General features: G+C 38.2%; 1 long non-coding RNA gene and 1 other non-coding gene across 2 annotated transcripts in view; both read left to right on the top strand.

Moving 5' to 3' along the window:
* The window catches only part of LOC109503563, a 538,043-nt gene that overhangs the window by 385,985 nt on the left and 127,074 nt on the right, over positions 1 to 24,984 (top strand). The gene's annotated exons all lie outside the window — the stretch shown is intronic.
* LOC111556399 lies at positions 2,377 to 2,484 on the top strand. The gene has a single exon (XR_002735884.1). It is a non-coding gene; the product is annotated as a U6 spliceosomal RNA (small nuclear RNA).

Below are 24,984 nucleotides of genomic sequence, written 5' to 3' on the forward strand. Positions count from 1 at the left end.
CTGTACTTACCTTTCTAGCATTATGTCCCCCTCCTTCTTATACTTTCCTATCCAGTGAATCTGTACCGCTGTAATTTTCCAAACACATTATGTTGTTTAAAATCTCTAACTGCATCTCTTAATGCATTTATTTATTCTAAATTTCCTTTCCTTCTTTTTGTGCTTCTCCCCATCCACTCTCCCTGTTGATAATTTACCTATTAGTAATGACCAGTTCAAGTTCCCTTTTTCTGTGGAATCTTCTATAATAACCTGTTACGATATCCTTGTAGTAGCATGATCTGCCTTGTATCATAGTTATACATACGTAGCATGATCTGCCTTGTATCATAGTTATAAAAGAAACACATTCAGGCTCTGCTTTTAATGGGTCATCCCTTTCTCTATCATACATTAAGAGTCCATGTTCTCTTCACGTGCCTTTCAAATCCCCCTCATGTGAGCCTTGGGAAATTATGAAAATTTCTAAGTCATGAGTATCAGCAGTTACAATAATGGAGGATACTATTTTTCCATTATTTTTCAGCCTTTAAGAAATGAGATTTCCTATTTAAATTCAAAGTTTGGAATTCCCTTAGCATAGTAGTAGATCTAGATGCTTTTATACACAGGAAAACAACTGGCTAGTGGTGGGTATTGGCTGAACTTTTAGAGAGATGTGAACTCTTCAAGGATCCACTCAACCCTTCATGGTCATGGTGCCTCTAGGCATACAGTTGTGATTTTCAGGCTTATGCATTTCCCACATTCATTCTTCTTGTTCCTAGACACACTGTCCTCCGAATTTCTCTGGATTTCTCTGCTGGTATCCTTTTATCATCTCATAAATGCTACCCCATGTTCCTGAAGGTATTTGTGTATTCCTCTCATCCTCTGTGTGGACATGGATCCTTCCTGTGATTCCTCAAAGTGCAAATAACATTAGACTGCAGTGTTTTGACAAAGCTTTCCTGTAGTATGGAGTAGGAAACTCTAAATACAGATATCAGACACCATGGTTCTTGGAGTCTGTTTTCTATGCCCCTTTCTAAAACCAGCATTTTACCTGGGCCTGCCAACAGCTTATCCATCCTGTACTGGGGAACCTTCTTTCTCTTTTCTTTCTATATCCCATCTCAAACAAAGGTAGCAAAAAAAAAAAAAAAAAAAAAAAAAAACGGTTGGCAGAATAACCTCTATAGAATTGTATACTTCTCCCAGTGAAGTAAGTTTTTACATTATGAGATGGAATGCGTTAACATTTCTTTCTCAAGTGAGGGATTGCCCTAGAACAATGGGTCACTGCTTGTGTTACTAACGAATAAAACTACATTAAGGTGGTAAACAAGGATCTAACAGGCTCTCCAAGGTCAAATTTTAGCTTTTGCTTTTGAAATATACCAGTTTCTTAGAATAAGTGTCATAAAGGTAGGTTTACCCCAATGGGTGGAAACTGAATATTTTATCACTGACATTGTTTAGAATTGCCACTGCATGGTGATAATTTAAAAAGCAGACTTTCTTTAAATTGATTTGATTAGTTTTTCAATATTCTACAGACAATACACCCTCTTATTGCCTGCACAGGGAGAATAGTGGGATGGCAAGTGGGGGGACTATTCCCCTTACCGCCCCCTCCCTGCCACTTTTTGGAATCTCCCCAAATGGCAACTCTCTTTTGTTTAATAGCTTAAAGAACAAGGTTCCATCTATAGAATCCCCAGAGAAAGTGCTGGCAGCATTTTGGGGGTAAAAGGGAATGACTAAATATTTGCTTACATACGTTCCTGATTTCTAGGAACATATGTTTTGTTCCTTCAAGACGAAAACTCTTATTCAACTGAATGTCTGCGCAGTGTTCCATCTAGAAAGCATCTGGCCAAAATGGGGTGTTCAAAGAGTGTGCTATTGAGTTTTGTCTCAAATTTTCTTAGGTAGTCTCCTGCACATCTAGTGTACTAGTTTCTGTTAACAAAGTGTAAAGTAGACAGATTTGGAATAGAGACTGTGAATCAGAACACTGGTTTGGGCTACCTTTCTTGCCCAGGGCCAAGGAGGGCGAAGGTTTCACATTGAATATAACAACAAAAAGAAAGTTTGGAAACAGACCACCTGGGTTTGACCCTGTCTGTACCACTGTCAGCTGTGAAATTGGGCAGGTTATTTAGTTCTCCATGTCCTAATTTTCTTATCCGCAAGCTGGAGAGAAGAACACTATTTTTTTTAATTAGAGTTGTCATGCAGATTAAATGAGGTAAGTCAAGCACAGCATTCTGCAGGATGTGGGGACCAGGGATGATCGTGCACTGTTTGTGGGTGTGAAGTCTGGCGAGAATCAGCTCAGAGAGAAAACTGGCGGCACTTAACCAGATTAAGTAATAAAAGCACACATACGGAGTGCTCGATTCAGCAGCACCTATACTAAAATTGGAACAATACAGAGAAGACTAGCATGGCCCGTGCACAAGGAGGGGACACACACACACACACACACACACACACACACACACACACACAATAACTTAGTGATTCCATTCCTAGGAATAGAGCCCAGAGAGATGCTTACCCAGCACCAAAGGACAAGTGTCTTCAATTAAGTAGGGATGGAAACTAACATTAATGGAGTTTCTACCATGTGCCAGACACTCTGCATAGGTTGTTTCATTCAATCCTCAAGGCATCCTTAACAAAATTATTTTATCTGTCTAACAATTGGGAGAAATCATTCTCAGTGAGGTTCCATAACCTGGCGAGGACACTGTGCTAATAATGGGCAAAGTTGGGATTCAAACTCAGGTATAAGTTTCACTCCATTCCAGTATCTCATGCAGAGTCTGAAAAGGTTAATGATATCTCTTTTGTTTCCCCCTTAGATTATTGTACGGATGAGTTCATATACTCTATCATGTGATTTTCCAACTTTGTCTCCCTGTCATCTTTTCTTCTATTTTTACATATTATCTCTCTTTCATCCCATCATCCCCCCCCATTCTTTATAATCTATGCTTTTTTTTTTCATTTTACTGAAGATCTTCAACGTTAGTGTGTGTGTGTGTGTGTGTGTGTGTGTGTGTGTGTGTGTGTATCTATCTATATATATATCTCCCTCAGATTAAAGGATAAGAAAAATTCAGTTGTACCAAATAATAGTTACAAATTAAAGAGATTGGAACATCAGCTACTATTTAAAACAGAACAGATCAACTGCCTTTTCAGATGTCAGCCAGGTCAAACAATTCGTTTCCTTCTTTTTTAAAGTGGACTCAGCTGAATAAAGTGTTCTGGTTTTTAATGAGAGGGCTTTAGGACAAGGTCCAAGTTCACCAATTCCTTTTCTATCCATACATTTTCTCACTAACTTTCTTGAAGAATAAACTGTGTCTCTTTAACTTTCAAAATTGAATTTAAATTTTTGCTGGTTAAATAATTCCCACTCTCAGGTAAAGGACATCTGTCATATAGCCACATGTTTTACTGATGGATTGGTCAGTCTATATTGAGTTCCTAGGTGACATTAACTTTCCAAACATTAATTTATCATATATGATCTGATGATGATTTAGTGTTGCAAGAGTCCTGTGACTGCTTACAAACACACATACACACAATCAAACACCCCATATTTGGGCATAACTAGTTGAATAAAGATGAATTTGACATTTCATAACTTGCAGGTTATGATACAAGGGAGCACAGAAAGTGGTTCACAATGAGTTTCATTATGAAAGAATAATGCTCTGGCCAAAATAAAAGAGGGATGGATTAATAACAAATGCTCTTCATCTGTATTTGGTGCTGGGCTCTGTGAATTATTTATGTTTCTGGGCAAGGCCTGGGAAGTATTTCAATGAGGCCTAATTTGTCAAGGTTACTTCTACTTTACCATATTTTTCCTAACTATATCTTTCTGGATAGTACCACACATAAATATTTTCATTGTGTTGTGCATTTATTTGCAATATTGATGGCACTGTAAAATGTGGGATATTAGCACCTCTTTAACCAATGTCAGGCAAGAATTAAGATCGGAAACACCAGTGTCTTCCTTTTAGAAATATGGAGGTTAACTTTGATTATTATTCAGCTTTTGTGGCTGATGAGCCAGCTATAAGTCATACTGTGGAAAATTTATTGTCTAGAAATCATGCTACTGAATATTTTATCTTACTGGAAATGTGCTATAAAGGGGCTGCATCTTTAATCAAGTACATGGCGATGTTGCAATCTCTTGGTTGCACTGTCACATTAAAAAGTCGAGGTTAAGCAAAACTAAAGGCCCGGCTTTTGGGGCGAGCAGTGGTTGTGGATGTGTAGAACCACAATGCCTCTGGGAAGTTGTTTGATTTTGCCTTTTATTTCAAATCTCTAAATACGTTGAAAAGGAAGATTTTGACTCATTGTAATGTTCAGGTCCCAGCTACAACAGGTCGAGAAGCATGAGTTGTACAATAGTTGGGAAGGAAATACAGAGGGGAATCAAATATTGTCTACTCCGGTGTTTTCAATTTCTATCTCTGATGTACGTTCAAAATCTCCCAGAAAATCTGAGGAAGTTTCCTGTTCATGGAGGAGTGACTATTTTAACAGCAGAGATGAAGCTCGCAATTTGTATGTGGAGGTGCTCATGCGTGCACTTGTTCTAAACACCTGCTTGCAGGAGGGTGCCTCATCCCCTCCCCTCTGCCACCCCACATGTGGATGCTTGTGGGCTTTTGTTGTCATGTTGGGTTTTGTTTTGTTTAGATATTGAAAAGAGGAAATGATTGTTTGTTGTTGGCTCTGACTCTCAGTTCAAATCTTGTGATTATTGGGCACACTATCCTGTTGCTTTTATTCCTTTTCAGTGACTAGAAAACATAAGAAAGGGATTCTAAAGGAGGTTTCAGAATAATGGCCAGATCTGAAAAGACTCTAGCTGGGAAAAGACCCATAGGGGGGTTAAAAATCCCACTGAAATATTACCAAACCAGCATCAAGCTCATCTTGACCTTGTTTAGTTACTTTTAGTGTCCATCTTTCTGTTCTTTTATAATTTTTCCCCAAAGCTTAATTCCCCTTTACAAACCTTTTTTCCTGCACCCCTCATAAACGGGGAGTCTAACTGCTTGTTACACAAGATTTAAAGCCACTTAACTGAGCCTTACAGTTAGGTCATTCCAAATAATTGATATGTAAACCAGTGCTGTTCAACAGAACCTTTTTGGTGATGGAAATATTCTTTACTGTGCTGTCTGATGCAGTAACCACTAACCACGTGTTGCAGTTAGGCACTTGCCATATGGTCAGAGTGCCTGTGAAACTCATTTTCAATTTAAATGTAAAGACTTGTATATGCTTACTGGCTACCAGGTTGAAACAGTGCAGTTATATGCATATATGCAGTAGTTGACACTCGTTTCTCGAGCAAGTTCAACGATACTCATTTCAAAATATTTTTCTACTTAAGACGCCATGTCTTATTGAGTAATCTCAACACAGTACATTTGTGTTTGTTGGTGTTGGGAAAAGTGGGTAGTAGAAGCGGAGATAGAGACAATTACATTTTTACGTTTATTTATATTATAATCAGAAAAAGCTCAAGCTCTTTTATAGGAAGTATATTTTACTATTAAGAATTTGGAGATTTATTTTAAAGGAAGCCAGGTGATGTGCTACTTTAGAACTAAGAGGACTGAAAGTAACACTCTACTTATCCAGCAGACAGTGTTCCGTTAACTTCGCTTATAAGAAGGGAAGCTAAGAAGTCAGAAATAATGAAATAGGCTTCTGAGTGGCCTCTGGAAAGTACTGTGTGGTGCAGATGTTGCCGACAACTTTAATTTCCTATGTTCTTTTACACGTGTGCACCTCGCTCAGTCTCACTAGACTACACCTTTCCTGTTACAAAAAGTGGAGTTTTCCATCCTGCTCTTTGACTTGATTGTCTTTCTCTTTGCTTCTTTCTCTGTCTGCTGAAATCTCATCTACCTTTGAAAGTCAAGCCCATGCTCTTTGTATTTGGACCCTGGGCTTCTGCTTCTTAAACATTCTGCCTGGGAGTTCTTTCTCTGCAGCTAACAACCTAATAAAACATGAATGGACCCAAAAGGGAGGAGGCTGTACAGGTTTAAAGTCCACTAGAAAGTTTACTGCTGCTCAAAAACTGCTTTCCAATTAGAAGCATTATTTTCCTTGACAGACAGGAGTTAGAAAGTATAATGCACATGGAGACACTAGGATGATCAGGTTTCACAGAGTCCCTGACTCTTCTCATATTTTTCCACTCCTGTTTCTAGTATTTACAGTTTATTAATTGGCCTCCTCTTTTGGAGTATGATAATGTGTTTTCTTCTCTTATTCACAAAAACATTTGACTGTCTGATCTTCATTGGTCTCAATATCTGGTTTCAAATATCTAGATAGAAAGCATTTTCCATAACAAATTTATATTCTTCCATTTGTTCTCTACTGCTTTCAAGGGGACCAGCTTGCAGCATTTTTCCCCATTAATACTGTACTTACGTTATAAGAGTTAGCCAACATTCTCTAGTTTCCTTAAATTTTGATCTCTTGTCCTCAGTTGCTCTAGATTTGAGAGCATTTAATCTGCACTCAAAAGACAAGCAGTGATAGTTTAACCAACTGTTTTGCTGTTATGGAGCAAGGACTGCCATCTGCTCTGCTCAGGATCTTGGAATTTTCACTCTTCTCCCACTTGACCAGACTCAGTCAGGTCTGTCACTTGCAACAACTCATCCCTGAAAGTGTATGTATGAATTAGGATTATTTGGATTTCTGGTGACAACATCTCAGATGGACTCAGTTTAAGGAAAAGATGAGATTTATTCAAAATATACTGGACTGTTTTATAGAGCTATAATGTTACAGGAGGAAGCATCACAAAGCAGTTAGGCTGCATTAACAAATGAATCCCTGGACTTAACTGCCTTTAGAAATCTCTCTGCCATTGTGGTGTCATTCTTAATTACTGCCTAGATGAATTCTCCACTGTGGGAAATATGGCCAACAACCACCCACCTTGGAAGGACTCTGGTTTGTCTAACATGGGTCCACCCATCTCTAGATCTTTCAGCTGTAGCCAAGAAGGCAGGGTCATGTCTGATAATATGCTATCTTCATAGCAATTATAGGCCTGTTGGAGGTGGGGCAGGGACATATTTTCCAAAATACCAGGGTTACTAGGTGGTAAATGTCCCCCTTTTAATTAAATTCATATTTATTTATTTTGAGAGAGAGAGAAAGGCAGAGAGGGAGGGAGAGAGAGAATCCCAAGCAGGCTCCATGGTGTCAGTACAGAGCCTGATATGGGGCTCCATCCCATGAACCATGAGATCATGACCTGAGCCAAAATCAAGATACAGATGCTTAACTGACTGAGCCACTTAGGTGCCCCCCAACATGCCCTTTTTAGCTCATTTTTTACTCCCTTTTCCCACCCCTACTGACTTCCAAGTCCAGCTCAAAATACCACTATAACCACAATATTAACCCTTTAATAATGCTTCCTAGATGTGTGAGAGGGATATACTTTAAACTGATTTAAGTTAAAATCCCAGACAGAGCATTTACTTACTGCTACTTACTACTCTGTGACCTTGGCCTCATTTTCCTCACCAGTGACAATGAAGGGATGGAAAGTAAATTGGGACTAGACTGTAGAACTTTAAAACTCATCTAGCTAAGGAAAGTTTGTATAATTTTTTGAACAAGAAGTGCCAAGTAGTATATTAGGAATTGTAATTTGGCAGCTGGTGTGGATCAGGAAATTTATAGCCATAGTCAGTGGTTGTGAAGATGATCAGGGCACTGCTTTAGCACAGGAAGATCTAATCAGATAAGAGTGAAGACCCAGGGGATATAGGAAGTCATTCATATAGGCTGATGGTCCGCTGTTTGCCTTTTGGCCTTATTTCTTAGCATTCACATGCTCTTTCTCCCTCCACGTACTATACTGAATTTCTGCTTTTTGTTCACCAAACCAGTTTTTAGTCTTTACTTCAGAGATTTTGCATGATTTTCTGTTTAGTGACTTAGGCTTATTCTTTGAATCTTAAACTAGAATCTTTAGTGAGACAAAGCTGAAAAAAATTGTGAATAGAAAAAAGGAAATATCTTTTTTTTAGACTTTTATTTTTTAGGAAAAAAAGGAAATGTCTTAAACAACAGATTATTAGAAAACTAGAAGAGAAAAATAAAATCCAATCCAGTGAATATTTCTTTTATTATCTACTGTTTTCAAGATTGTTTTAGACAAAACAAATGTAAAATTTCTGGATTTGGAAACTGAAATCAAGTGGGATACAGATTAAGGAATTTGGCTAGTTGTTCTTACTTTGTTTAGATGGCAATACATCTGACATTCAGGATGCTTACTGGGCAATAGGCAAAATAATAAAATATTGCTATCCTAAACTTAAAGGAAACAAATCAGATACCATCTTGCGTTAGATTTTAGCATAATCTCTAACATCTGTCAAAGATTTAGAAATAATTATAGGGGAAAATCTTTACACCGGGGACATGCTATTTCATTAGCTTAATATTGTTCTCTGAATTAAGAGAAGAACTTGAGTATTTGATTTTAGTGATTGCACTTTAAAAAAAAAAAAACTTTTAATTCCACTATAGTTAACATACAATGTTGTATTAGTTTCAGGACTACACATTTTGACCAAGCTCATTAAGAGCATGATCTAAGAACTAGAGAATTAGGGGTCAGACTTTGAGGATGCCCTCCAGGGGCCAGTGGTGTAAACTTCATCACCATGTGTATTCCTTGCACCCTGCCTTCTGCCATCAGTTATGTGGAGTTAAGGGTAAATAGCCCAGCATCACACACAAAAGAAGATAGTGGGTTCTCAACTCTGGCTACATCTTAGAATCACTTGGGAAGCTTTAAAACAAATGTAGATGACAGATCCCACCCTAAACCAATTCAATTAGAATCTCTAGGGTCACACATGGGCATGGCTGTTTTTAAAATGCTCACTGGTTGATCCTAATGTGCAGCTTATGTTGAGAATCACTGATGGAAGAGATGAAAAAAAAAAAACAAAACACAAATCTTCTAGTCTAGCAATCAAGAGTCTTGAATTATTATTCGGACAGACAGTACAGTACAACTATTTTATATGGCTATTTCCTTAGTTGTAAATGAAGAAATGAGACTAGAAGATCTTATGGATTTTTCTAGCTCCACAAGTCTTTAGATGTACTCCTGAAAATTTGTATATTAATAAGATGTTATGTAAATAGACTCAGTATAGTTAAACAAGTTCTACAATGAATCCTCCAGTAATGCAAATCTATATGATGCATATAGTAATGTAATACAGTTTGTATATAATTCAGTAGAGATCCCATTCAGAAATCAAACCATTCAGTGTTTCCCTCCTAGAGATACTTCAACAAATGAAAAAGAAAGATTTCACCCAGCAGACTAGGCTCTCCCTGGCTGTCATCATTATCTAGAGAAGATTTTTGTCGGTTCTTACAACTTTCCTTCAGTCAGTGTTTCTCAGTGACTATTAATTCCTTAGTGTTTTTCTTGGAATGTTTAAGATGTCTTTGCATGAGCTTGCTAGCCACCTGAACAATGTTGCACTTGTCAAAGGCCAGGAGACCTTTAAAATAATTTACCCATTCTTTTCATAATTTTAACCAACAGGATCATCAATGGATTTAGCACAGGTTTCTTACCATTGCCTGTGGGCATGACTTCAAAGAGTGAAATAGTGGACAGAATTACTGCTTTATGTGAAATGTTATTTCTGTCTCATACTCTCACTTTGTCATAACTGATTTCTGATTTAAGCAACCACATTGTATTGCTCACATTTTCTAGAAGAAGAAAGTAAGAGTCTGAGAGCTTTGTAATTTCCTAGGTTTCACAGCAAGTGTAAAGGAGATTGATATCAGGACTCTTCCACTCCAACCTCATTAGTTTTGTGTGAGCCCCCTAAGTGGTAAATGAAGTGTGTGTTCATAAACATTTATGAAAAATAATTTGTGTGCATGGAGTCATGGGTTATAGAAATGGAATGAGATTAAGTTAATCAGGATTTGTCTTAAGAGGGGAGAACGTAAAGGTTTTTGGTAACATGATTTGATCATTGCTCAGAATAGAAGCTGAGATCTGAGAAGGAAGGGGCTGAGATCTGGGTGGAGCTATACTTCTGGGTAAGAGGGAGCTTTTGCTTGTTATTCCTGAGGGGGAGGGGGAGATTAGAGATGATAAGAGAGACTGGGTACAGCCTGGAGAGAGCAGAGACCATGACCTCCCTCAAACCCAGTCAAGCTAACAAGTCCTGAATATGTAAGAAAAGTGAATTTCATGTGGAAACTAGTAAAGAATCTTGGTTCTTCATCTAGAGAGTCCCAGCACAACTCGAGTTGTATAAAGGAGACTCTATGGTGTAGAGATGCATAAAGAAGAAATCAGCCAAATTCCCGCAGCTCAAAGCATGGAATTGGGTTCAGGATAAATTTAAAGAGATGTCTGCAGGGCTGCAAGTGAGGGTGGGAGAAGGAACAGTCAATAGCCGACATGTGTTATTCCAGAATGAATAGGATATGCCCCACTATCCTCAGTGAAAAATATGAGACTGGATAATTTTAAAGACAACAGCATCATGAAAATTATTTACTTATACTCTATTAAAAAGTAATTGCTAATGGCAGAATAGCCCAGAATATTTCAAGATACATAAAGGATTATTAAAATAGAAAAGTTTAGAAGTGTAGTAAGTACTGGTGACATCCTATATTATTTCCTTACACAGAGGTGCTGAGGTAGGAATGATGGAGGTCAACATTTGTATGATTATAAAAGATTTAAAGTTCAAGGATTTAATTAGATCATTTCTTTTTCCTCTTAGACATAGTATTTCACCATGGTAGGCTTATGAGATTGCGTGTATGTGTGTTTTCAATTGAATTCACCTAATTTTCTAACTTGAAATTAATTTTTCTCACTGTAAAATTGATGAAATGAGCTTTGTTACATTCATTATATTTGAAATAACTACTGTGGCCTGCTTTATTATTTTTGGTGATGAAATATTGCTAAATTTCTCATAACACACTGAAGACAATGTTTTGGACAAGTGAATCACATATTTACAAGATGTTGTTCTTTTGTTTTAATGTGAAAGGTAATCCTAAATTATTTTAACAGAGCATATACATCTATAATAAGTCAGTCTCCACAATTTAATTGTTTATAATGCGTATGACAGTTTCTTTAGAAATACATTGTTCTACTGGTTAAAAATATTAAGCAATTCCCAAAGCACTTGAATTCAATTTGGTTTGACTAGTTCATTACTGTTTTTCATTTAAGCACAGACAAGAGTCTTCAGAATAATGATTCTAGCCCCCATACTTTCATTCTAAATTTAGGTCAGGTAATTAGTGTGTGTTTCCCATAAGAAATAGGTAATTACAATGGCAAATACCCATTGGTTAAATCTACCTGGAAGAGTAGATGTCTTATTTGTGTGTTTTAACGACATTAGAATAACTCTTCAAACCAAGATTGACTTGCAACTTGTGGTACTTTCAAGTTTGGCGTTTACTTGTATAAATTTCATACCTTCCTACAGAAATGGCACTTGAGCTAAATGCTACTTGTGTTTACCTTGGAAGAAAATTAAATGGGCATATGATCTGGCATAAAATACAATACCATGCTAAATCACATTTTCTGACTGTGGAGGACCAGCAAAGATATTTTAGGCATCAATGAGAACCCTGCTTGAGGAGCTTGTTGTGTTCTGCTATGTGTGCAGTTGAATAATCACTGGGGATCTGATTAGCTCCGTGTATGTCTTTTCTCATTTATCATCTAGCTTACATCCATATCCAAATGAGAGTTAACGGAAGCATGGTGTGGAAGTTGTCATATTTTGTCATATTTCCTTACCTCCGTTACACAGAAATGAAGTGATAGGTTTTTTTTTTTTTTAACATTTATTTATTTTTGAGACAGAGAGAGACAGAGCATGAACGGGGGAGGGTCAGAGAGAGAGGGAGACACAGAATCCGAAACAGGCTCCAGGCTCTGAGCTGTCAGCACAGAGCCCGACGAGGGGCTCGAACTCACGGACTGCGAGATCATGACCTGAGCCAAAGTCGGACGCTCAACCAACTGAGCCACCCAGGTGCCCCTGAAGTGATAGTTTTATTTTTGTTTTTGTTTAATGACAAGAAGAACATTTTTCCATGTAGTTTTCTGGGTACATTAAAAAAAACCCATAACTATTATGGGTCATTGAAAATGAATTCAATCATTAAAGTAGTCATTTTAAGCAAAATAAACAAAAAATACTTGTCTTTCGGTAGGACGCGTATCAAAGAACTTTCTTGTACAGTAAGCATGCGTAAGTTTCAGAATTTACAGTACTGTGGGCCATACCCTGGATTTTGGTAAATTTCCAGAGAAAATACTTCCCAAGAACTAATTTTTTTTAAATTTTTTTTTCAACGTTTATTTATTTTTGGGACAGAGAGAGACAGAGCATGAATGGGGGAGGCACAGAGAGAGAGGGAGACACAGAATCGGAAGCAGGCTCCAGGCTCCGAGCCATCAGCCCAGAGCCCGACGCGGGGCTCGAACTCACGGACCGCGAGATCGTGACCTGGCTGAAGTCGGACGCTTAACCGACTGCGCCACCCAGGCGCCCCATGACCTCATTTTTTGAAGATAACTATTTGGCTGAGGCTGGGGACCTCTCTGCTTCATCACACTGCTTCGCACGTTTTTCTTTTAAAAAAATCTCTACATCGTTTATTCCAGCCTACCTTTGTCAGAGTTATCTACATATGAATTATAGTCATTTATGGTTGTTCATCCTCGACATCATTTCCCTCTTGCTTAGAATAACTACATTATATTTTCATATTTAGCTAATTTGTGTTGGCTAAACAATTTGCAATATATCTATTATTGTAAGAATTTTTTATATTGATTACTACCTAGATCCAAAGTAGAAAGCAAATATACCTTAAAGTGTGAATTAATTTAGTGTTTGAAATGTTACTATCTCTCTTTTTTTAATCCTAAAATATAGTCTGCAAGTAAATTTCTACTGCCAAACCCAGTGGTAGGAAGTTCTCAAAAAAGGGGATAAAATAGGATGGAGTTTGTTTAAGAGGAGGGCTGTAAAATCCAAGTTATTGATTTAGTTAGAGATTTCCTCCAAAGATCATGTACAAAATGACCCTTGTTTCTTTCCTTTACATCTAAACTATTTTCAGAAGATGTTTTTTTCCAGGGTTCTACTCATGATAGATCTTTGATGAGGCACATAAAGAACTGATGTAGGTAGACTGATAAGACAGATGCCATCAATAAATGCCTTCACAAAAATACTAGCCTGTCACAAGTTAATTTGATGCAGTATTTTCTGTCATGAGGGTGGATTAATTTTGTCCATTTTCTCCTCTTGTCGTAATTCTTGTCATGTGAATAAGAATGTATTATAAAGAAGAACATACTAGACATTATAATTCTGTGATAACTCATTTTTGTGACAAAGAATATAATGAGACCAGACAATAGTGCAAATTCATCATATTCTTACAGTGAACTTAATATTGACTTCCTGGCTTCTCTTCATGATTTTGAGGGCATGTCACTTATGGTTTTATACCAACCAAATGATTAAAGAAACCACCACTGAAAGACTTGTACTGATTACAAAAAGCCTTTTCAACAGGGAAATAATAGAACTATTTCGATTTTCTTTCCTTTCCAGCTTAAACACATACTTAATGTATATCTGTGATTTCATTTTGATGAAGAAAGACTCATTGATTTGGTAAAGTTACTCAGAAAGTGTTTTAACTTGAAGATTGGACTGCATTTATCATTGAGGAAAGAGTGAATTTTCTCAATAAATCACTATTATAAGTCATAAGAGAAAAACAAAGTTTTATAATAAAGAACCTTTCCAAAATACTTCTCGTGTTTTGTCCCAGTCGCTAAAGCAAAGCAGTAATTTTTAACATGGTCTATTGCTGCAGCTGTGAAGCTCAGATTCAGGAAATCCCTCCCTAGTGAACACACTGGTTGTTTTTAATTGCCCTGCATTTCTGTCACCCCAATCCTAACTCTTTGGATTCTTCCCCCCCCCTTTTTTTTTGTCTTTTCATGTTAGAATAAGGAGAGAAGCAAATATCCACAAGCAACTATTCTTTTTTTACAACTTCAGGCAAACATTTAAACAGAAATAGGGGAGATAGAACCTATAGGGAATACTGGAGCTGAAAGAAGAGTCCTACAATAGGAGCATCATTTAAATAAAACACTTGCTACCATCCTTACACTTATTATGGTCAGTGAAAATCATACATAATCCCTCTTTTGTCCAGAATTCAGATAGCTCCTTAGCATCTTTCTTAACACAGCACTAGAAGTGAGCTGCTGCTGATTGGTTTTATTTCAAGAATTGAACCCTATTTATGGTTCCTGCTGTAAGTTTCACTGTCTCTATGCCTGGCACATGGTGGTGTTAAATAAATGTTCATTGAATGGATGATGAAATGTTCCAGATTTCCAAAAATGAAAAAAAAAATTCTCTATTTGCATAGTTGGGATCTCATTTCTCCAACGACATAAAGTAAGAGTGATTCTGTCAGCAAAGTCTTTTGCTACTGGACCCTCCCGAGTACAGAAGGTGAGGATCACACCTTCACCTTCACATAAAAATGCATGTGAAGAACTATTTAGTTTATGCACATGAAATATATACGTATATTATGAGTATATACATAAATATAAATTCACTCAGAGTATAGTGAAGTGGAGGGTGCTAGGCCTTGCTTGTGTTTCCCCCTTTATATGACCTTGGGTCTCCATTTTTTCAGCTGTAAGATTTAAGCTCTGTTTTTTTTTTTTTCTTTTAATTCTAATCATCTGTATCTCGACACACATGTGCAAAATAAGTCACAAAAATAAGCCAGTACATTTCACTTGACCTGGTTTCCTGGATTTATTTTTATTTAATAGAAAAAATTAGACATTTTACTTGAATTTTTTTGCCGAGAGCCTTTGATGAAGTTGTCAAAATCCAATGTTTGATTTTTCTTTTACTAATTACAATTACCTGTAGGAAAAATATGTGATAGTATTCTTTTCTTGTTAGAACCTGGGGATTCTATTCTGGTGTTGGAACTGGAATATCTCCAACCTCTTGTGAAGTGAAGTACAAAGAATACATTCTCTGGCTGAGGCAGAATTTATCCAGAAAGAGACCCACTCTTGAGTCTCCGGCAAAATCTGCCTTCTGAGAACAAAAGGCCCGATCTGATGTGGATTCTTGCAAATGGTGTTCACACAGGAAGCCTGAGTCACCCAATGGGAAGCAGCTAATTGGCCAGACAGTCTTGGAATGAATCTAGCTGCTGGTTGGCAGGTGGGGTATATTGTAAAGCACCACATCCAGGCTACATAGTAATTTGTTTTTAATTACCGTGTTTGCTTGGGAAAGGCTGTAAGGTCTACTCATTGCTCATATTGGTATGCTAATTGACTGTTTGGAGATTTACAAACTGGGTTTTACACCGTGTCCTTTTCCATTGCCTGTGGTGATCTGAATAGCATGTTATTCATTTAGTTCTTTAATATCTCAAATAAAGATAAAAGAGCAAACCTAACTCTTACTAAACCTCTAAACTTCAGCTAGTAAAGACTTTAAGAATGTATTACCCTGTAAGCATGTCTTTGATTTCACTTTATTTCCTGGCTTAGAAAATGGAATGTTTTTGTGTGAAATGTTCTTGGATGTCAACAAGTAAATACTGACTGATTTATGTGCTTGCTCTTATAGCCCAGGGAGGTGGGAAAGGGAGGTGAGGTGGGTATGAGGAGAGCAGCCAGGCTGCAAGAGAAGCCAAGCAAATGGTGAGCCAGGTGCCTGCCCAGCAGGAAGCATGCCCGGGAGCAGAGCCTGGGAGCCCACGGTGGGTCAGATGGGGCTCACAGGAGTACAGGTGCTGGGCAAGTCCATGCCCACAACCTGGGAGCAGTCCTCGATCAAGCTGGGATGGATGAGAATAAGAACAAAGATGACCTACCAGAATTATGAAGGGGCAGTTAGAACTGGGTCAGTCAGAGGACACACGTTGAAGGCAGTGAATAAGAAGGTGTGCATACACGTAGAAAGGGTCATGTGAAATTCCTGCCAGCCAGGGAGGTAGTCCCCTCCAGATGTTGAACTTGACAGCAGAGATTGTGTTGCTTGTAATTATGTTTCCATGGCCTCAAAGCTCTAGGGGAGGGGGAGATGAGGGATTAAAACAAATTATCTGTGATCTAAGAAGGGGTCCTATTGTCATTGTTTGTTGCATGTGTATGAATATAAAATTCCTAATACAAATTTAAAATATAAAAATATCATGTTAGGGGCGCTTGGGTGGCTCGGTTGGTTGAGCATCCGACTTCGGCTCAGGTCATGATCTCGTGGTTGGTGAGTTCAGGCCCCGAATTGGGCTCATAGCCTATAGCCTGGAGCCTGCTTCTGATTCTGTGTTTCCCTCTCTCTGCCCCTCCCCCACATGCACTCTGTCTCTCTCTGCCTCTCAAAAATAAAGAAAACTAACAAAAAAAATTTTTTTAAATAGAAATATCATGTTAAATATTTAGCTTGTCTGTACTTTCTGGGATTGGGAATACAATTTTGTTTTTTTAACCAGGTACACTTGTAGTACAGTCACTCATGGTCTGTACTAGTTTGTACATACAATGGGTGCCTAGTGAGTTTCATCTAATATCTATTGGATAAAAGAATGATTGTTTTTTTTTTTCACAATATAGATATAGATTGTGTCCTTGAGTCCACAAGAGCTCAATATAAGCAAAATGAGGTTTAGAATTTTTCTGTGGAAGTTAGGTACCAATTCATTTTGTCTTGATAATTTGAATGTTTTTACTTTGCCCTTTTTGGGAGATGTTTTCTATATAACTGCCTACATTTTCAAATTTGTTTAGTCATTGTTAGTACTGTTAGAACTCATTGTTGTATTGGGTGCTATTAATATGATAGTGTATGGGCAAGGATGCAGGAATTCTGAGCTGGACCGAAAGTAACCACTCTGAATGGAAAGATGAGTATTCAGATCCATGTGCTTGATGATATTTACCTTTTTCCAAAATGGCACTCCTAAAAACATAGCTAAAGCACTGCTTCTCAAATGGGAGCCAATCCTCTTCCTTGTCAGGGATGGAGTGGTGGGATGGTACTGATGTCACATAGGGGACAGAGCAGCAAATCAGATTTCTCTGTTTTCAGTTAACAGCTCTACCACTTTTAAGTGTTATGACATAGGTTAAGTTATCTCATCTGTAAAATGGGAGTAATAGCAGTACCTACTTCATAGTAATTATGTTTGTAGGGTAATAATTATTATAAATTGTGATTCATACTTGAAAGGAGATGAATGGAAGATAGAGGAATTTGACTACTTCTAATGGTCAACAAATATGATGGTAGATAGGATGGAAACAGAAACATTCTTTAGAAAATATGAGCAAATGTTTTCTACCTAGGCATTTAATAGAGATTTTATTTTCTGTCCAGGTATTTGACAACATGGTGGGCATAATGTACACATTTTTATAAATGAAGATGATGCAGTCATAAACCACAATAGAAAAGAATTATTTACATACACACTGATTAAATCTCTGTGCTTTGAAAATATTGTGAGGATAGTAATTAGGCTGTGTTTTCATGACAAGTGTAATTATGAAACAATACTGACTGAGAATTCAAGACTTGTATGATTAACACAAAATGGTAATAACCAAGTGTATTGTAGTCTATTGACAATCATAAAGCAAATTTATCCCACTAAAACAAGAAAAGAGATTTGACATGAAAATATACATGGAGGAGCCTCAAAGGTAAAGCAAACTTTGGATAGCCAAGTGATCAAAGTTGATCCTAGAATGATCATGACTCTAATAAAGCTGTTATCAGTAGATCTTTGCTGAGGGATATTAACCCAAAGCCCACTTGTGACATCATAATCAACACATTCACCTGCATAATTTTTTTTCCCTAGGATTGCCTTCTATTGTTTGAAATCACATTTAATCCTTCCACAATAGGAGGCTGATATACAATTGTGAATGCCTGAATCACACTGCTTTACTCTCTAATTTCATTTGAGAAAATCATTTTATAAACTAATATCCTGATTCCAAGCAGAAAAGAGATGGAATACACAATAAAGTGTCCACAGGGGGCTTCAGCATTTCATTTGGGGTGTCATATTGAACATTAAAATGCAATGTAATAAAAAGATGTGTAGAAGAGATGAAATGATGGTGTCCTGCTGAATAACTTAAAGAAAAAAAAAACACTGCTTCAGCTTTGAGTGCTACATTTTATTTATAGCTTCAACTGATATCTTGACTTCAATCACAGAACCTCTAGTTAGTTTGCAGAGATGGTTTTATAAGCCTCCTGGGTGAAGGGAAATAGTCCTCCCTGATTGGTCCACCAATAGGGAGCGAGCTCAAGGAAACAAAGAGAGAAGATGAAGAAAACTAGTCAGCAATGTGAAAGGTGGAACAGAAGTTTCCCGGGGGAAATGTGTGTGAGTGGAAGATCAGTTTCAAAAACTAAGAACTTGGAGGACAATGGAAGGGCAAGATAATAAGCTGAGCCTACAGAAGAAAAATAGAAAGGGAGGAAACTGCTATACTATGAGTGAACAGCTGGTTTAAGGGAGAAAAATTCAAACTGGATATTAAAATAAAATTCATAGATGAAAAAGGGAACGTGGCAATAACAATATAGCTATTGTTAACAGCTATATTGTGGAGCTTTTCAAAATACCATGTTTTAAACAAAACAAAACTGAATTTGGTTGAGTATATTTGAGAGTATACCTACCTAGCTTATAAAATGCTTGCACTGAAACATATGCAGGCTATATATTTTGTTGCATGTGTGAATAGATTGTATTTATTTTTTATATTTATGTATGTTATTTTCTTATGTTATTTTATGTTTCATATGATACATATGTTATACTATGTATCATATATGATACATATGTATGTTATATGTTATACTATGTGTATATATAATTGTTTAGTTTTGTTCTGGTGTCCATTTTTCTTTTTTTTTTTTTTTTTTAATTTTTTTTTTCAACGTTTATTTTATTTTTGGGACAGAGAGAGACAGAGCATGAACGGGCGAGGGGCAGAGAGAGAGGGAGACACAGAATCGGAAACAGGCTCCAGGCTCTGAGCCATCAGCCCAGAGCCCGACGCGGGGCTCGAACTCCCGGACCGCGAGATCGTGACCTGGCTGAAGTCGGACGCTTAACCGACTGTGCCACCCAGGCGCCCCCTGGTGTCCATTTTTCTTTAAGATTAAGGTTATTTCCTTGAAAAATACGTCATTCAAAAGTGTTTTATAGAGCAGAGCCATTTTCATATGGACAATGCTCAGTTAAATTAACTCTGAGGGTCAAATCTTGTCAGCTCTACCTTTCAAATATACCCAGAGGCTAATTGCTTCTCATCTTCTCCCTTGCTGCTACCCACTGTCTTTCAGTAGATTGTGGCCATAGCCTTCTAACTTGTCTCCCTGTTCCTACCTCAGCCCCAACATGACAGCCAGAGAGATGCCGTGAAAATGAAGGCCATGTCATGCTACTCCTCTGCTCACAATCTAAAGGCTCTCCAGCTCACCCACAGTCCTAATCCATGCATGGTCAGCACTTACAGGAAGACCACCCTGCAGAAAAAAACAGCTCTGCAGCTCCCAGCCTACATAATGCAGTCTTTGTATCTGTATTGTATTCAAAGCAGTTTCTAATTCACTTCAAAGATTCTGGAAGTCAAACCATTTTGCTTTCCAAGTTCCACAAAGCTGGACCTAATTTCTGGCACTGTGTCCACTATAACCCAATTGTATTAGAATATAGCTGTTTGTCAGTATCATGAAGTTTTTCATAATTGGGTTTCACCTGCTAAACTTATTATAGGTCACACTATGGTTGAATGATTTTTATCTAGGCCTATCACTGCCCAAGGGTTGAGAGTTGCAAACTGACCTTAACGAAAGAGAAAATAAATATTAGAATTAATCATTAGGAGAGTGGAAAATTTGAGCTGGAGATGTTTGGCTATCAGAATTTGAAGGCTATTTTTTAAACTGCACAGAGATGTACTTCCAACTTAGAGTGACCCAATTGGTTTAAAATAGAGTGAAGTATAAATATTTTGACTGAACTGATTCTTTTAAGATGGTTTCAAGTAAAGGGGGTGGGGAGTCACATCTATAATTGATGGGAATGCAACATTGTATAAGTTTTAAAAAATGTGGACCAGATACAGTGGCTCCCAAACTTTGTGTTCATTGTTAAAATAAAAAATCAAGGGTTTTCCTATAGATATTCTGATTTACAGCTTGGGTGGTTTCAAAAATATGTGTTTTTTTTTTTTAAAGTAGTCCCTGGACCTCACTTTGAGAAACTCTAATAGAAGTTGGACAACAAGAAGAAGGGCTCTACTCTTGACAGGGCACCAAATAGCTATGTGGCCTTGGACATGTAATGTTTTCTTTTCAGTTTCTCAGTCTATGGGATTAGCAATTCACACATACATATATATTTTATACAATATAAATATTTTCCCATGAATTATCTAATTTAATCTTTCTAGAATTTTGCAAGGCAGATTTTACTGTCCCCATTTTATAGAAAACAAAACAAAACAAAACACCAAGATTCAGAAGTGTTTATTACAGATCAGTGACAGATGGAAAATTTTACAGATGGCAGATCAGTGACAAAACCTAGATAGTAAACCATGCTACTTTTAACCCTATACTATGCCTGTCACTGTACTTCAGATGCAAAAAAGAGAGGATTCAGACCATATATGCTTCCTTCTAGTTTAATTCCATGATTTAGACAGCCCATTTAGATAGACACAGAGTCATTTCCAGCCCACATTTCCACTACAACAGGGTTCAATTCTAAGCAGTTAATATTCTAGTTAAACTGATGGCTGAAACACATTAAATATGAAGCTAATCTTTTCTTGGTCTAGACTATTCTGTTTTATTAATCAATGGCTCACACAGATGGCTCACTTGATAATCAATCCATGAGTCAGCAGGCACATGACGTCAAGAAAAAAAGAGGTACTGGAAGGGGAAGGAACCAACAGAAATGAAGGAAATGGCTGAAGAAGTTATAGCAGATTTCCCCCTAGAACATATAGTCATATAATTATGATTGGGGAGAAGCCGCAATAACTTTCTCCTCCCACCTGCTTTCTGAACAAAATGGTGAAGTAAGGTAAAAGAGTAGGGAAGATGAGGGATCAAAAAGGACTCACATCAATTGAACATCTAATTGTGCCTGCGTGCAGGCTTCCTAATGCTGGGACACGAAGTGAGACAGCCTCCCCTCAGGGCAGGGGCCCTTCAGCAGAAGCAGATGTCCTTCCTGTGCAGGAAGCTGCTTCCCAGAGGGCAGCAGGTGCAAGAGGCTGAGGGAGGCATGCGGTGTTCCTCTCTTGACTTCCCCCAACAGGTCACATGCTCCTCCTCTTTGGAAATGAGTGAAAGGCAGAGCAAGAGGCCTGGGGTTTCGAGGGAAGTGAAACCAGAGGAGTGGCGAATAAATATGCCCTCCTAGCAATTGCATTTCATCTAGCAAGACCCATGTGGGGCTTGCAAGAGAAAGGAGAATCTTGAGAAGACTTTGGAGCGTATTCCTTGTGCTGGAGAAGGAGCTAGAGAGGAGGGGACCTTTTTCTGTGTTCATTGTTGTTCTCACATACACACTTCAGCGTCTGCTTCCTTTGACCTGCTCTGAGATGAAAGATTTTGCTTTCTTCACATACTGTATTTCTTTCTTTTTAGAGGCTCCCCTGAGGAAACCTGCCTCTACTCTAGCTTAAGATTCCAACCCATTCCATCCAGCACGTTTCTCCCTGCCCCCTTGCACACATTGCTCCAAAATAAGAGAAAAAAAAAATCCTCATGTTCTCAGCAGACGGAAATAGAAGGGCTATATTTTTTGAGAGGTTACTAAGTTGAAGACTTGTCTAGTAGCTCTGTGGATATTTTATTTTCAGGAATAGAAGAATATCTAATTCGAAGGGATAGAGAGTAAATAGCATTGCACAAAATTGCCATCCCACTAAGCCTGCACAGTCAAAACTTACTGAGTGACATTGGCTGGAGAGAGCTCTTTGGTAACCTAGGAAATAAGAATTTAGAGTGTCAGGCAACAGAGAAAATCAAATTCTTGTCAACTTACTCTAGGAACTGTGTTCAAGCAAATATGTCATGCAGTCAGTGGCAGACATTTAAAAAGTCATAGCTCTAAGCAAATATATTGCTTGGTTACTCTCTTAAAGCATTTTCATTTTTAATCTCAACTCCAAGATCTTCTATCACTAAATTTGCTCCTGTTCTCTCTTACCACAGAGCTTTCTTCTACCACCACCAGAACAGATTCCATGTTTAAGAATCATAGTGTAGTAGGGGCACCTGAGTGGCTCAGTTGGTTAAGCGCCTGACTTTTGATTTCAGCTCAGGTTATGGTCTCATGGTCGTGAGTTCGAGCCCCGAGTGGAGCTTTGCACTGACAGTGCAGAGCCTGCTTGGGATTCTCCGTCTCCCTCTCTTTCTGTCCCCCCCCCCCAAATAAATAAGTAAACTTAAAAATTTTTAAATAAGAATCATAGTGTAATAGAGCTGAAAGCAACCCAAACACTTCCATTCCAACAGCCTTAGCCTACCCAGAGAAACTGAGTCGCAGTGACATGAAGTGATTTGCCCAAGGTGCTGCCTCAACCACAAAGCAGCAGCACAGCCAGGGGTAGAACTCAGCTCCCTTAAACAGCCACCCACAGTAAAAGGTCACACTGTTACCTTCCCACAGCTGTTTCCTACTTGTTTCCCTCTTTCACTTTAACATTTGAAAGGTGATCTAATTTACAAAGAATGCATAAGCCTTTATAGCAGCTTCTAAGGTTGATGTTTCTGGGGATTCTTGGAGCTGTCCTTAAAGGAAGGATTTGTCATAATAACACTGTTGTTGCTGCTACTATTGGTCACTGTATGCTTGACGCTATGCTGAGTGCTTCATAGATCTCATTTTATTTAACCTTCCCAAGCATATTACAGGAATCTCACAGAAGTTAAGTTCTTCAAGAGATGCAACGTCAGATCTCATCAAATTCGGTCACAGCCTTTCCTGTAGTGTTCCAGTGAGGACAACGGAGGGATCATCCTTTCCTTTAAAGCAGAGGTCCTTACTAATCACAAGTGAATTCATTAGATGGTGTCAGGTGGACTGCTATTTACTCCATGGGTACCAAATGATTTTCCCAAGGAGTTGTTCATGGGGGTAAGGGGGTCGGGGAGAATATGTTGGTAAATACAGCTGTCACGGTTTGTCTTGAACACGGCAAGTCTGGGCCCAAGTGAACTATTAACTGAGTCTATGACCCTGGGCAAGACACTTGGGATGGTGTGGGCCATGAGTATGTGTTGAGGTGGCCAACTTGCTGGACCTGAATGTTGGAAATGTCCTGGAACAGGTTTGCGCAAGCCTTAAAATATTATCTCATCTTGTTGAGTTACACGGTGCTTATCACCTAGGTTTCACACAGGGCCCTGTGCTAGGTCCTTTAGAATCTTATTTCTAATTTTCAGGACAACTGCATTATTGTCATTTTATATACAAAACTATCGAGACTCAAAGAAGGCCTGATGCCTAGATGGTAGTAAATGATGGAGCTGGGATTTGCCCCTTGATGTGACTGGCTCCAAAGTGTGCTCTGTTTATGTTATGACACAGAACCAACTCCTTTTAGCTCTGCCCCTTTCCACCCTGCCTCCGAACTGCACTGTCAATACAGTTTGTTTGGACTTTCCTGGACATGACTTATATTTTGAAAGAAAAAAAAAATATGAGGAATTCCACAACGGCTGGTGAAATTGATTTCCTAAGATTTCCCACTTGACTGATCTGTGACTGACATTCCTAGTCATACCAGTTATTTGAGTACTTCATTGCAAGAACACTTACCAGCAATTGCTATCTGTAAAATGTATCAAGTGAGCGTTATTGCTATGACAGCTCATGAGTTCCAGACTGCTTTTATAAGCCCAGGGTTTGATACAGCAAAGACGGTTATTACCAGTTCAAATTGTTTTTCACCAGTAATTTCTGCAGTGACTAATTTTGTAACTTAGATGCATCTAATGCATACAAACAAGCAAATCAGTGCAGATGTACCATTTTATTTTATTTTATTTTTATGGAAACTGGTTTCTTTTAAAACATTTATTTAGAGTTTATTTAGTGCCTGAGCACTGTCGTAGGTCTAAGGGGAGTGCAAACAATTATTAGACATTCTTTCATCTATAAATTTATATCTGAGGTAGGGGGGAAACACACCACACACACACACACACACACACGCACAAAGCCATAGCTCATGTTTTATTCAGCAAAAATTTCAGGGTACATATACAGCTATAATACCATTCAGCCCTTATAACAGCTCAATGAAGCCTATATCACCAGCCCTAAGTTTGCAAAAACACAGGCTGAGAAAGGGTAGAGAATACAGCAAGGGTTTTAGAGAGCCAGGAACTTAAAACCCAAGTTTTCTGACGATAGGCCCATGTGCTTTTCACTATTCCACTTTGCCACGCAATATTATGACCTTCAAGTGATACAGAATTAAGTACTATAGAAATTCAGAGAAGATAAAAACTCCCTGTAAGCCAGAATACTTGGTCTTGAGTGATGGGCAAGACTCAGACAGATGAAGAGGAGGGAGCAAGGTGACTTCCAAGGAGGAGAGATGAGAATGTCTAATAGAAATATGAATAAGAGGGGCACCCGGGTGGCTCAGTCTGTTGAGCGTCTGACTCTTGATTTCTGCTCAGGTGATGATCTCACAGTCGTGGGGTGTGTGCTGACAGCACAGAGACTGCTTGGGATTCTCTTTCT

Source organism: Felis catus, chromosome C2, assembly GCF_018350175.1.
Source record: "Felis catus isolate Fca126 chromosome C2, F.catus_Fca126_mat1.0, whole genome shotgun sequence".
NCBI classification, from domain to species: Eukaryota; Metazoa; Chordata; class Mammalia; order Carnivora; family Felidae; genus Felis; species Felis catus.